Genomic DNA, 11,819 nt, shown 5'->3' on the forward strand with positions numbered 1-11,819 from the left:
AGCGTAAAGCAGGCAGACCCCATAGAGAGCCATTGTACATGTTCCCTACCATGCAAGCATCGCAGAGAGCATGTACAATTACAATTAATCCCTCACTCCTTGACATGCTTGCATGTCGGGCAGGGTTTAACTGTATATGTGAACACTGCTTACCATGCGCACATGGTAAGCAGTGTGTCCAATTGAAATGAAACCCTTCCCACACGAGGGTTTGAATGTAAGCAGCGCTCACAATGGAAAGTAAACAGTGCCTGACATGCCAGCATGCCAGGCAGCATTTACTCACTTTGCAGTACGGAGTGCAAACGTGGAGGGCAAAAGGCAGCGTACACGCCCTTTGCTGATGTTCAAGTGTAAATGTAACGCCCCCCGCCGTCAAATTACTCACTTCAAGAAAATGAGCACCTAAATCTACGCATTCTGACGGATTATCAAAACGATTATAGATATGTATGGTAGATACGACAAGGGAAGGGAGAAAACAAAGTGAAAAAAAAGAAACAAAAGTGCCTGAAGGGAATGAAGATGAGAGGGGAAATGGAAGGGACAGAGACAAAATGTGACATGCGGGATAACCCCCGCCATAAAGAAAAAAATGGAAATTGATTCCAAAATAGAAATTGTACATTTTTCTCATTTTTTCAGTGAGTCCCAATTATGGATATCTTCTCCCCTCTCCATTTCCTTAACAGGCTAAGATCTGGATGCCACGGGCTAGGGCAACAGAACACCAACCTCTGGGTAAAGCAAGAAATCTGAGACCACTACTCTGGAAATCTGGCACAGTGTACAAGGCTCAAAATACAGAACATAACATAATATAACTTGCACTTACCAATTCTACGAACATGTGTCCCTGGCTCAAATTCCAGTCAAGTGCTTTGTTATCTTTTTAAAGTACTGCATAAATGTTTCCTTGGAAAAGGTAGAGCTGATCTTGTGGATAAAAATATTTGAATAGTACAAATGTCGATTCTTATTGCATAATATCGGTAGGCCAATGCTCAATCCCGTAAGGCGATGTTGACTTGTGGGGTCCCCCAGGGATCCTGCTTTTCACCTCTCTTGTTCAATATCTATATAAAGCCACTCTGCAATCTCCTATCCTCACTGGGTGTCCATTTAGCTAATTATGTTAGGCAGACAACACCCAGTTTGTAATTGAGTTGTCAGGCCTGTATTATCAGGCCCTAGAGAAGGTTCCGTTCCACACAACTCTGGATGGCTAAATATTCCCTGGCCCTTAATAACAAGAAAACTGAGTTGCTTATCCTGGGTACTCCAACCAAACTTAAGCACCTGGATGCTTCTTATAGCAGCTTCCGTATTGCGGGCAATACCATAAAGGTCTCTGATCATCTGAAAGTCTACTTTGATTCCCATCCCTCATTCAAGAAACATGTTTTAAATCTCAAATCCTCTTGCTCTTTCTATATTCATTTATTCATCCCTACCTTTCTGAGACCAATGGGGCCATGATTGCGGCAGCTATCATTAACACCAAACTAGACTATTGTAATATTCTGCTCATTGGCTCCCTGCAGGCTAATGTTAAAATCTTACAAGTGATTGAAAATGGAGCGGTTTGTGCCGTCTGTGGCCTTAGTCGACGCACTCATGTCACTGATGCTCACAGAAGATTACATTGGTTGGCTGTGAGCCACACAATTAGATTTAAAGGCACCATGCTAGTTCATAATTGCCTGACAGGTAACGCTCTGAACTACCTGTGTACAAAAATCTCTAGAGTTCTCTTTCTGTGATCTCTTTGATCAAATAAAGACATTCTTCTTTAGCAACCACAAATCTTGCTGGAAAGGATTGGTGGCTCAGGCTTTCATGCCGGGGTCACGGGATTCTGGAATCCGCTTCCATCTGCTCTGAAGGACTTGCAAGTCATCTGCCCAGTTTAAGAAACAACTGAAAACATATCTTTTCGATTTGGGATAGGTTCTCCCCTCTCATTCTCGACATAGCTGTCTCCCTCTGATTACTGCTTTTTGTTACCCGTTGCATCTGTCCTTTGAGCGCATTGAGGCCCATCGGTGTTTGGCGTGATATAAGAGTATAATAGATATATAGTTATATAAAAAAGTTGACCAGAGCTATTTAACATTGGATGTCGGCATATGTATAAACGTGCGTATGTTATCCAAACCCTTAACCATGATATAATAATCTCCCAAACCTTAAAACTTCATAATAGGGATTAAGAATGGGCGGGATAGTTCAAGTAAAACTCAAACCTCGCAGAATTTTCATGAGTTTGACTAGATTGAACTTTACAGTTTTTCTGCGATTTACTGTATAAGAGATTGTACTGGGTTTGACTTGGGAAACTCGGTGCAGGAAATGACTGGCATTCGAAGCAAAAGGAATTTCTCAAACTTGTTAGGGAAGTGATTTGTGGCTATGATAGTGTAGGTTAGAGTAGAATTTAATTGATAAGAGGGCCGGGCTATATTTAGGGAAACACGTTAGAAGGAACAGGCCAAAGAGATGAGAGAACGCTATACGCATTTAAGAGACAGATAACCAAATACCTGAGAAAACCCCACATGCATTTGGTTGGTGAAGGAAAAGACGAACGCACTGAGAAATCCACATCAATTTAGAAGGTGCACATGGGCAAGGCACTGAGGTGACCCCACGCGTTTAGTAGGCAAAGCAGAAGGTCAAATCTTTGAGAACCCCATGATCATTTAGAAGGCAGAGAAGGGGCAACCCACTAAGAGAACTGCACATGCATTTAGTAGGTGTAGAAGGCCAATTCACTGAGCTAGCCCCACATCCATTTAAAAGGTAGAGGAAAAAGCCAAAGCATTAAGACAATTAAACATTCATTTTTACAGAGAAGAATGGCAAAGCACTGAGTGAACCCCATGCACATTCAGTAGGCGAGAAGGCCAAAGCTATAGGAGAGCTCCAGGTGCATTTAGCACGTGGTGGAGAAGGCCAAGATATTGGCACGCTGGAATCCAAGATGTGGATGAAGGAGAAGACGAGAAAACAAGCATTCTACTGCATGCTCCCATGCTCTAGAATAACATTGCTGTTAACATCAGGCCGGCTTTCTTCCTCTATGCTTCAGAAAAGAACTGAAAACCCACATTCCTCAAGTAACCCTTCACCGATGTATGAGGACCAAAGGCTGAAAAGACTACCCCTTACACCTCTCCACTACATATCGCCCCCTCTATTATGCAATGCTTCATTGGTTTCTAGCTAGGTTGCACTATACAAATCACATACATACATACATACTGGCTCGGGAAAATAGCTCAGGGGCAACGTGCTCGCCTTGGAAGCAAGATGACACAGAGCAACCCTGGGTTCCGCGCTTAGAAACCACTGGGTATTAACTGCGTTATAAATGGTTTATTGTGATAATTTCGAAAACAAACATTTCGAAAGTCAAAATATCGAGAAAAAAAAATGTGTTTTACCCATTTTGTTTTATTCCCAGACCCCAAAATAAATATATAATAAAAAATTTGAAATTATGACTGACCACCATTATGGTTTATAGTGATAATTTCGAAAACAAAAATTTCATAAATATCCTATCATATCATACATACATACATACATGCATGCATACATAAACAGCCAAAACACTGAGTGAAGCCAACGTGTATTTAGAAGATGGAGGAGTAGGCCAAAACACTGAGAGCACTACAAACATCAAGAGAGTCCCACATCCTTTTAGTAGGTGATGCAGAAGGCCCAAGCACTGAGAACCCTATGTGTGTTCAGTAGATGGAGAAGGACAAACTAAAGTGATAATCCCATGTGTGTTTATTAGGTGGAGGAGATGGCTAAATGCCAATTGCACTGAAAGCGACCTATATGCATTTAGGAAGGAGACATAGGTCAAACCACTTAGAACCCAATGTCTGTTTAGTAGGCAGAGGAAAAGGCCAAAGAATCCAGAGAACTCTGTGTGCATTTAGAGTGTGCAGAAGCTGAAATCACTAAGAATTCCATGCATATGTAGTAGGCAGAGACAGGCCAATCACAGAGAGGACCCCATGTCGATTTAGTAGGTGAAGCAGAATTTCAAAGAACTAGGAACCCCATGTGCATTTTGGGGGTAAAGAATGGCAAAGCACTGAAAGGACATGACACGCATTTAATTGGTGCAAGAGAAGACCAAATCACACATCCATTTAGTAGGCAGAGTTAAAGGCAAAAACAGAGGTCAAAGCACTGAGAACACAATGAGAATTTGGCATGCCGAGACATGGAGCACATTTTGAGAACCCAATGTGCATTCAGTAGGGGTACAAGAAGGTCAAAGTATTTAGAGAACCCTTCTCCAAGCAACGAGTTGGTGGTAGATCTCTCTCTTCGGCAGGGGCCTCCCTCTGGAACAGCCTTCCTGCCTCCCTGAACCTTGAGGAGAACCATCTCCGGTTCCGAAAGCACCTCAAAACCTTCCTCTTTGCTTCTGCTTTCACTCCCCCTCTCCCCTGCTGATTCTCCTGACAGTTACTGCACTGGATACCTGGCGTCCCTTCTGATCTTGGGCCCAGACATGCCAGTTGCCCACCTGCACTGCCTCCCTGGCAACCCCTGCACTTGGGGACTGTTTTTCTGTATCCTTACAGCCCCCCTACCAGAACTTATGTTCTGCACTTACCATACACTGCCACCTGCAGGCCGTTTTTATTTATCTTATTTATTGTACTATCCCTTGTACTGCCCTTCCCCCTTCTCCCTCCCCCCGCACTTTTCCCCTTCCCCTTCTCATGCACTTGCACTATCTGAATGTCACCTGGCCTAGTAGGATTGTTGTCTGTCTTCCCTTTGTTCCCCCTCCCTTGCCTCGTCGCGCCTTGAAACACTTTTGTATAGGTGCGTTATAAATGCCATATCATATCATATCATCATATGTGAATTAAGTGGGAGGTAGCGAAGTCCATTCACTGAGAAAACCCCACTTGCATTTATGAGACAGAGGATAAGGCCAAAGCATTGAGAGAACCCCACATGCATTTAACAGCTATATGAGTAGGTTAAAACACTGAGAGCACCACATACATTTAGAACGTAGAGAAGGCCAAAGCATCAAGAGAGGCCCACATGTTTTTAGTAGGTGAAGCAAAATGCCTTAGCACTGAGAAAGCTAGATGTGTTGAGTAGTTGGAGACGGAGGACAAATCGATGAGATAATCCCACATGTATTTATTTGGTGGCGGAGGAGGCTAAAGAACTCAGAAAACTCCACATGCTTTTCATTGGCTTCCAATGGGCAAAGCACAGAGAACACCCAAAGTGTATTTAGTAGCTGGAGAAAGAGTAAAGCACTGAAAGGACACGATACACATTTAATAGGTGGAGGATATGGCAAAAGCCTGAGAGAACTACACATCCATTTAGTAGGCAGAGGGAAAGGCAAAAGCTCTATGAGAACTCCATGTGCATCTAGAAGGCACAGAAAGGCAAAGCACCGAGACTGCCCCACATGTATTTAGTAGGGAAATCAGAGGTCAACGTACTGTGAACACCATGAGAATTTAGCAGGCGAGATATGCAGCACATTCAGAGACCCACATGTGCATTCAGTAGGTAGAAGAGAAGGCCAAAGTACTTAGAGAACTCTATGTGAATTTAGTGGATGTATAAGTCTGAAGCACTGAGCGAACCCCACTTGCAATTAGGAGACAGAGAATAAGGCCAAAGCCCTTGGAGAACCCCACATGCATTTAGAAGCTATAGGTCAAAACCTGAGAACACCACATCCATTTAGTAGGTAGGGAAGGCCAAAGCATCAAGCGAGCCCCACATGTTTTGGTAGGTGATGCAAAATTCCTCTCCAACTGCACATCCCAGGTGGAACTCGGAGCCTTTCACTCGACTATCACTCTCTCAACCTGTGGTGTTCCCTAGGGATCTAACCTATCCACGTGGTTCTTCAATGTCTATATTTCTGCCCTGGCACGGCTGATTTCCACCTTCACCTCTAACTTCCATTGCTATGCGGATGGCATGCAACTATCTTTCAGGCTACCCTCAGCTGCCTCCTCCTCCATGCTCATATCTTACTGTCTGTCCACTATTCAGTCAAGGTGTGCTGCAAACGGCCTCTGCCTCAATGCCAATAAGACAGATTGTGCACATTGGGACCCTTGCTCCCGCTTTCCCATTTTCACTCTGGCCGGTGTCCCTTGGCCCTGCACCTGCACCCACCTGCGAAGCAAGAAACCTTGGGGTCATCTTTAATTCCACTCTTTCCTTATCCTCTCACATTTCAGAAATCTCTAAAAAATCTAACTATCAACTACACCTCCTCAGAGGTATTCTACCCTGTCTCACTTTCCCCCAGAGGCTCACTGTCTACAGAGCTCTGGTTCTCTCCAGGCTGGACTATTGCAATAGCCTCTTCCTCAACCTCCCTTCCTCTGCCCTGCACCCTCTGTAACTCATCCAGAACAGAACCGCAAGACTTATTCTTGGCATCAAGGCCAGGGACCACATCTCTCTGGCGCTGAAATCCCTCCACTGGCTCCCCCTGGCTGCAAGGATCAAATTCAAGAACTTGCACATTGTCCACAAGGCTTTCTGGGGCCTGGGACCTACCTACCTGCAACGCTGCCTACGTACTGTACCCTCACGAGCCCTCCGCTCATCTACCTCCAACCTTCTGCGAGTGAGCCGGTTTTCCAAGCAGAGATTTGGTGGGAGATTCTTATCCTCAGCAGGTGCCTGTCTCTGGAATAGCCACCTTGCCACCCTAGGTCTTGAGCCTGACCTCCTGAAATTCCGGAAACTCCTCAAGACCTACTTCTTATCCTCTTCCTTTTTTCTCCCTCTACCCTCCAAACCTAGTTCTCTCTCCTTTCCCTCTCTCACTCCTATTCCGTACAGCATGCTGAATGGCCGCCTGGTGTACCTCAGAGTCTCACTGGTTCCCAGCACCCCCGCCAGTGCTCTCGCACTTGCCTCAGGGCCCTACCCCCCACCCTCACTCAATGCACTAAGAATCGCATGTGCATTTAGCAGGCAAACAAAGTCAAAGCACTGAGAGAACCCTGCATATATGTATTAGGCAGAGAAAAAGGTCAAAACACTGAATAAACCATTTGCATTAAGTAGGCGGAGAAGACAACCAAATGTATTTAGCAGGTGAAGCAGAAGGCCAAAGCATTTGGAAACACAAGAGCATTTAGTACATGGAGAAGAACGCCAAAGCAATTATGGAACCTCATCTGCATTTACCACGCAGAGGAGAAGGCAAAGTCACTGAGAAAGCCCCACATGCATTTACTAGTAGAGGTGAAGCAAACACTCAGAGAACCACATCATTATTTAGTAGGCGAGAAGGTCAATCCACTGAGAGAACTGTAAATGCATTTAGTAGCTGGTGGAGAAGGCCAAATCACTAAGAAGCCCATGTGCATTCAGTATGCAGAGAAAGGCATTGCTTTTAGAGAATCCAACACCCATTTACTAGGCAGTGGGAAAAGGACAAAGCAATGAGAACCATGCGTGCATTTAGCAGGCAGAGAAGGGCAAAGCAATGAGAACCCTGTCTGCTTTTAGTAGACAAAAGAGAACAAAAAAGAATTGAGAGAACCCCACATATATATTTTGTAGGGGGAGGAGCAAGCCAAATAACGCAGAGAACGCCAGGTGAATTTATTAGGTGGAGGATAAAACCAAAGCATAGAGAGAACCTCATATGTGTTTAATAGGCAGAGCAGTAGGCCAAGGCACTGAGGTAACCCCACTTGTATTTACTAGGTAGGGGAGAAGGCCAAAGTACTGAGAGAACCCGACATACCTTTACTAGGCAAAGCAGCACTGAAAACCCCATCATTATTTAGTAAGCGGAGAAGGGCAAGCCAATGAGAGAATTGCACATGCATTTAGTAGGTGGAGCAGAAGGCCAACCACTGAGAGAACCACAGGTGCTTTTAGTAGGCTTAGGAGAAGGCCAAAGCACTGAGCCTCCTATGTGCATTCAGTAGGTGGAGAAAGACATAGCACTGGTAGAACCACCTGTTCATTTAGCAGGCAGAGGTAAAGGGCAAAGGACTGAAAACCTTATGTACATTTAGCGGGCAGAGAAGGGTAAAACACTTAGAGAAACCTGCTTGCATTTAGTAAGCAGAGGAAAAAGCCAAAGCACTAAGAAGCCTCTGTGCATTTAGCAGGGAGAGAAGAGCAGGTCACTGAGAACCCTCCATGCTTTTAGTAGGTGGAGAAGGCAAACACACTGAGATAACCCCACAGACATTTAGTAGATAGAGGAGAACCCCTTAGTACTGAGAGACCCACTTGTGTATTTAGGATGCAGAAAATAAGTAAGTAAACACATCCTGCATTTAATAGGCAACACAGAGGGTCAAAGCACTGGCAACCCCCTAATCATTTGGTAGGCAGAGAAGGGACACCCACTTAGAACAGCACACATGCCGCTAGTTGGTGGAAGAGAAGGCCAAAGTAAAGAGAGAACTGCATGTGGATTCAGTAGGCAGAGGAGGAGGCCAAAGCACTGATAATCCTATGTGCATGCAGTAACCAGAGAAAGCTATAGCACTAAGAGAACCTCCAATCCATTTAGTAGGCTGAGATAAAAGACCAAAGCTCTGAGAACCCTACATAGTTTTAGCATGTAGAGAAGCGAGTGAGAGCAAATTGCATGCATTTAGTTAGCACAGGAAAAAGTAAAAGCACTAAGAAACATCTGGGCATTTAGCAGGCAGATAAGAGCAAGGCACTGAGAACACAACATGCTTTTAGTATTTTTTGTATTTGTATTTTATTATACTTTATATAGTGCATTTCACCAAAGCGCTTATTAGGTGACAAGGTGAAAGCACTGAGAGAATCACACATAAATTAAGTAGGTAAGTAGGTAGAGGAGAAACCCAAAGCACTGAGAGAAACACATGTGAATTTAGGAGGCAGAGGAACAGAAGGCCAAAGCACTGAGTAAACCGCACATGCATTTGATAGTCAAAGCAGGGTCAAAGCTTTGAGAACCTTGTCATGATTTTGAAGGCAGAGAAGTGCAACCCACTAAGCGAATCAGAAATTGATTAAGTTGGTGGAGGAGAAGGCCAAAGCACTGAGAGATCCATGTGTGCATTTGGTGCCAGAGAAGAAAGCTAAAACACTGAGAATCTCATGTGCACACAGTAAGCAGAAAAGGTTATATCACTGAGAGAACCCCACGTCCATTTAGTAAGCAGGGAGAATGCCAAAGCACTGAGAAACCTATTTGCATTTAGCAGGCAGGGAAGGGAAAAGAACTGAGAATCCTACCTGCTTTTGGGATTCAGACGGGTAAAGGGAACTGAGAGATCCCCACCTACATTTTGTAGGTGGAGGAGAAAGCCAAACCACTGAGAGACTGTATTTGTATTTAGTCGGAGGAGAAGGCCAACATACTGAGGGAAACCCACATGTATTTACTAGGAGGAGAACGCCAAAGCACTGAGAGAACCCAACATGCATTTGGTATGAGTACAAGAACAAAGCAATGCGAACCCCATGTGCATTTAGGTGGTAGAAAAAGGCAAAGCACTGAGAACCTCATTCACCCTTAGTAGGTGAAGCAGAAGGTTAAATCAGTGGGAACCCCAAGTGCATTAAGCAGGTGGAGAAGAACACCAAGGCAGTGATGGAACCCCATGTGCATTTAGCACATGAAGGATAAGGTCGAAGCACTGAGAATGCTTCACATGCATGTAGTAGACAGAGAAGGACAAAGCGCAGAGAGAACACCACATTCATTTAGTAGGTAGAAGGACAGACCAAAACGCTGCGAGAACCGGACATACATTTAGTAGGCAAAGCATAAACTGCGAACCCCATGATCACTTTTTAGGTGGAGAAGTGCACCCCATTGAGAGAACTTCACATGCCTTTAGTGGGTGCAGAAGAAGGCCAAAAGCACTGAGAGAGCCATATGTGCATTTAGTAGGCAGAGTAAAGGTCAAAACACGGAAAATCCAATTTGCATTCAGTAGGCAGACAATGGCCTAGCACTGAGAGAACCCACGTTAATTTAGTAAGCAGAGGAGGATTCCAAAGCACTGAGAAACCTATGTGCATTTAGGAGGCAGAGAAGGGCAAAGATCTGAGAATACCACCTGCTTTTAGGATTCAGAGTCTAAAAGGAACTGAGAGAACCACATACACATTTTGTAGGTGGAGAGGAAAGACAAACCACTGACAGAACGTATGTGCATTTAGTAGGAGGAGAATGCCAAAATACTGAGGGGACCCCACATTTATTTACTAGGTGACGAAGGCCCAATCACTGAGAGAATGCACCTTGCATTTGGTATGCAGATAAGGCCAAAGCACTGAGAACCCCATGTACATTTTTGTGGTGGAAAAAGGCAAAGCACTGTGAACCTCACCCACCTTTAGTAGGTGAAGCAGAAGGCTAAAGCAGTGGGAACCCCAAGTGCATTACGCAGTTGGAGAAGAACACCAAAGCACTGATGGAACACCATGTGTATTTAGTACATGGAGGGTAAGGCCAACGCACAGAGAATACTTCACATGCATTTAGTAGACTGAGAAGGACAAAGTGCTGAGAGAACTTCACATTCATTTAGTAGGTAGAGGAACAGACCAAAACACTGCGAGAACCCCACATGCATTTAGTAGGTAAAGCATAAACTGCAAACCCCATGATCACTTTGTAGGTGGACACGTGCACCCCATTGAGAGAACTGCACATGCCTTTAGTGGGTGGAGGAGAAGGCCAAAGCACTGAGAGAGCCATATTAGCATTTAGTAGGCAGAGTAAAGGCCAAATCACTGAAAATCCCATTTGCATTCAGTAAGCAGACAACTGTATGGCACTGAGAGAACAGCATGTCAATTTAGTAAGCAGAGGAAAATGCCAAAGCACTAAGAAACGTATGTGTATTTAGCAGGCAGAGAAGGGCAAAGATCTGAGAATCCCACCTGCTTTTAGCATTCAGAGAAATAAAAGGAACGGAGAGAACCTCACATACATTTTGTAGGTGGAGGAGAAAGCCAAAGCACTGAGAGACCTTATGTTCATTTGGTAGGAAAGAGTGTGCCAAAATACTGAGGGGACCCCAGATTTATTTACTAGGTGAGAAGGCCAACCCGCTGTCATAATGCCTACCCCCGGAGCACCAGGCCAGGCCCAGCACCCCCGTAAGCAGGCATCATGCCCTCGGGTAAAAGCCCAGCGGCCCCTTATAGGGGCTCTTTGGACTCAGTCCTGGCGCCTTTGGCGCCAGGCTCATGTTGGACATCAGTCCTGGCGCCATAGGCGCCAGGCTCATAAAGGGAGGTGTTTTGTGCACTTACCTGATGCAGACCATGCTGCACGCTTCAGGCCTCCCTGAGACCTGAAAGGGACTATTTTTTCATAGGGACTATTTTTTCACTCGGGCGTGGCCAGGGAAGGATACATACCTAGTTGGGGAAGGATACATACCTGGGACTTCTTTGGAGGCTATTTAAGCCATGCCCAGACAGCAGCTCATGCTTCGCGTTGTTCTGCTTCCCGCAGCTTAATGCTCACCGTGTCTGCTCCTGCTCCTGGACTCCAGCCACGCCCGCCTCGAACCTGGAAGACCTACAAGGAAGGAAGAGAAGAGAAAGGTGAAAACCAAGGACTATTTCAAACTTCTTACCTGCATCCTGAATCTTCTCGCCAGCATCCCTGATGAAAGACTTCCATTTAAAAGCATTGCGTTGCTCGCTGCAGCGCCACGCTTCACTCACCTGTCCTCGAGACATCTCCCGGCTCCATCGCGGCTGTCAGCATAGGACGCCTCATCTCTGCACCTAGGGGAGAGTGGAAGAAACAAAAGGTG

The sequence above is a fragment of the Ambystoma mexicanum genome, chromosome 13 (genome assembly GCF_040938575.1).
Source record: "Ambystoma mexicanum isolate Mex_15411 chromosome 13, UKY_AmexF1_1, whole genome shotgun sequence".
Taxonomy (NCBI): Eukaryota; Metazoa; Chordata; class Amphibia; order Caudata; family Ambystomatidae; genus Ambystoma; species Ambystoma mexicanum.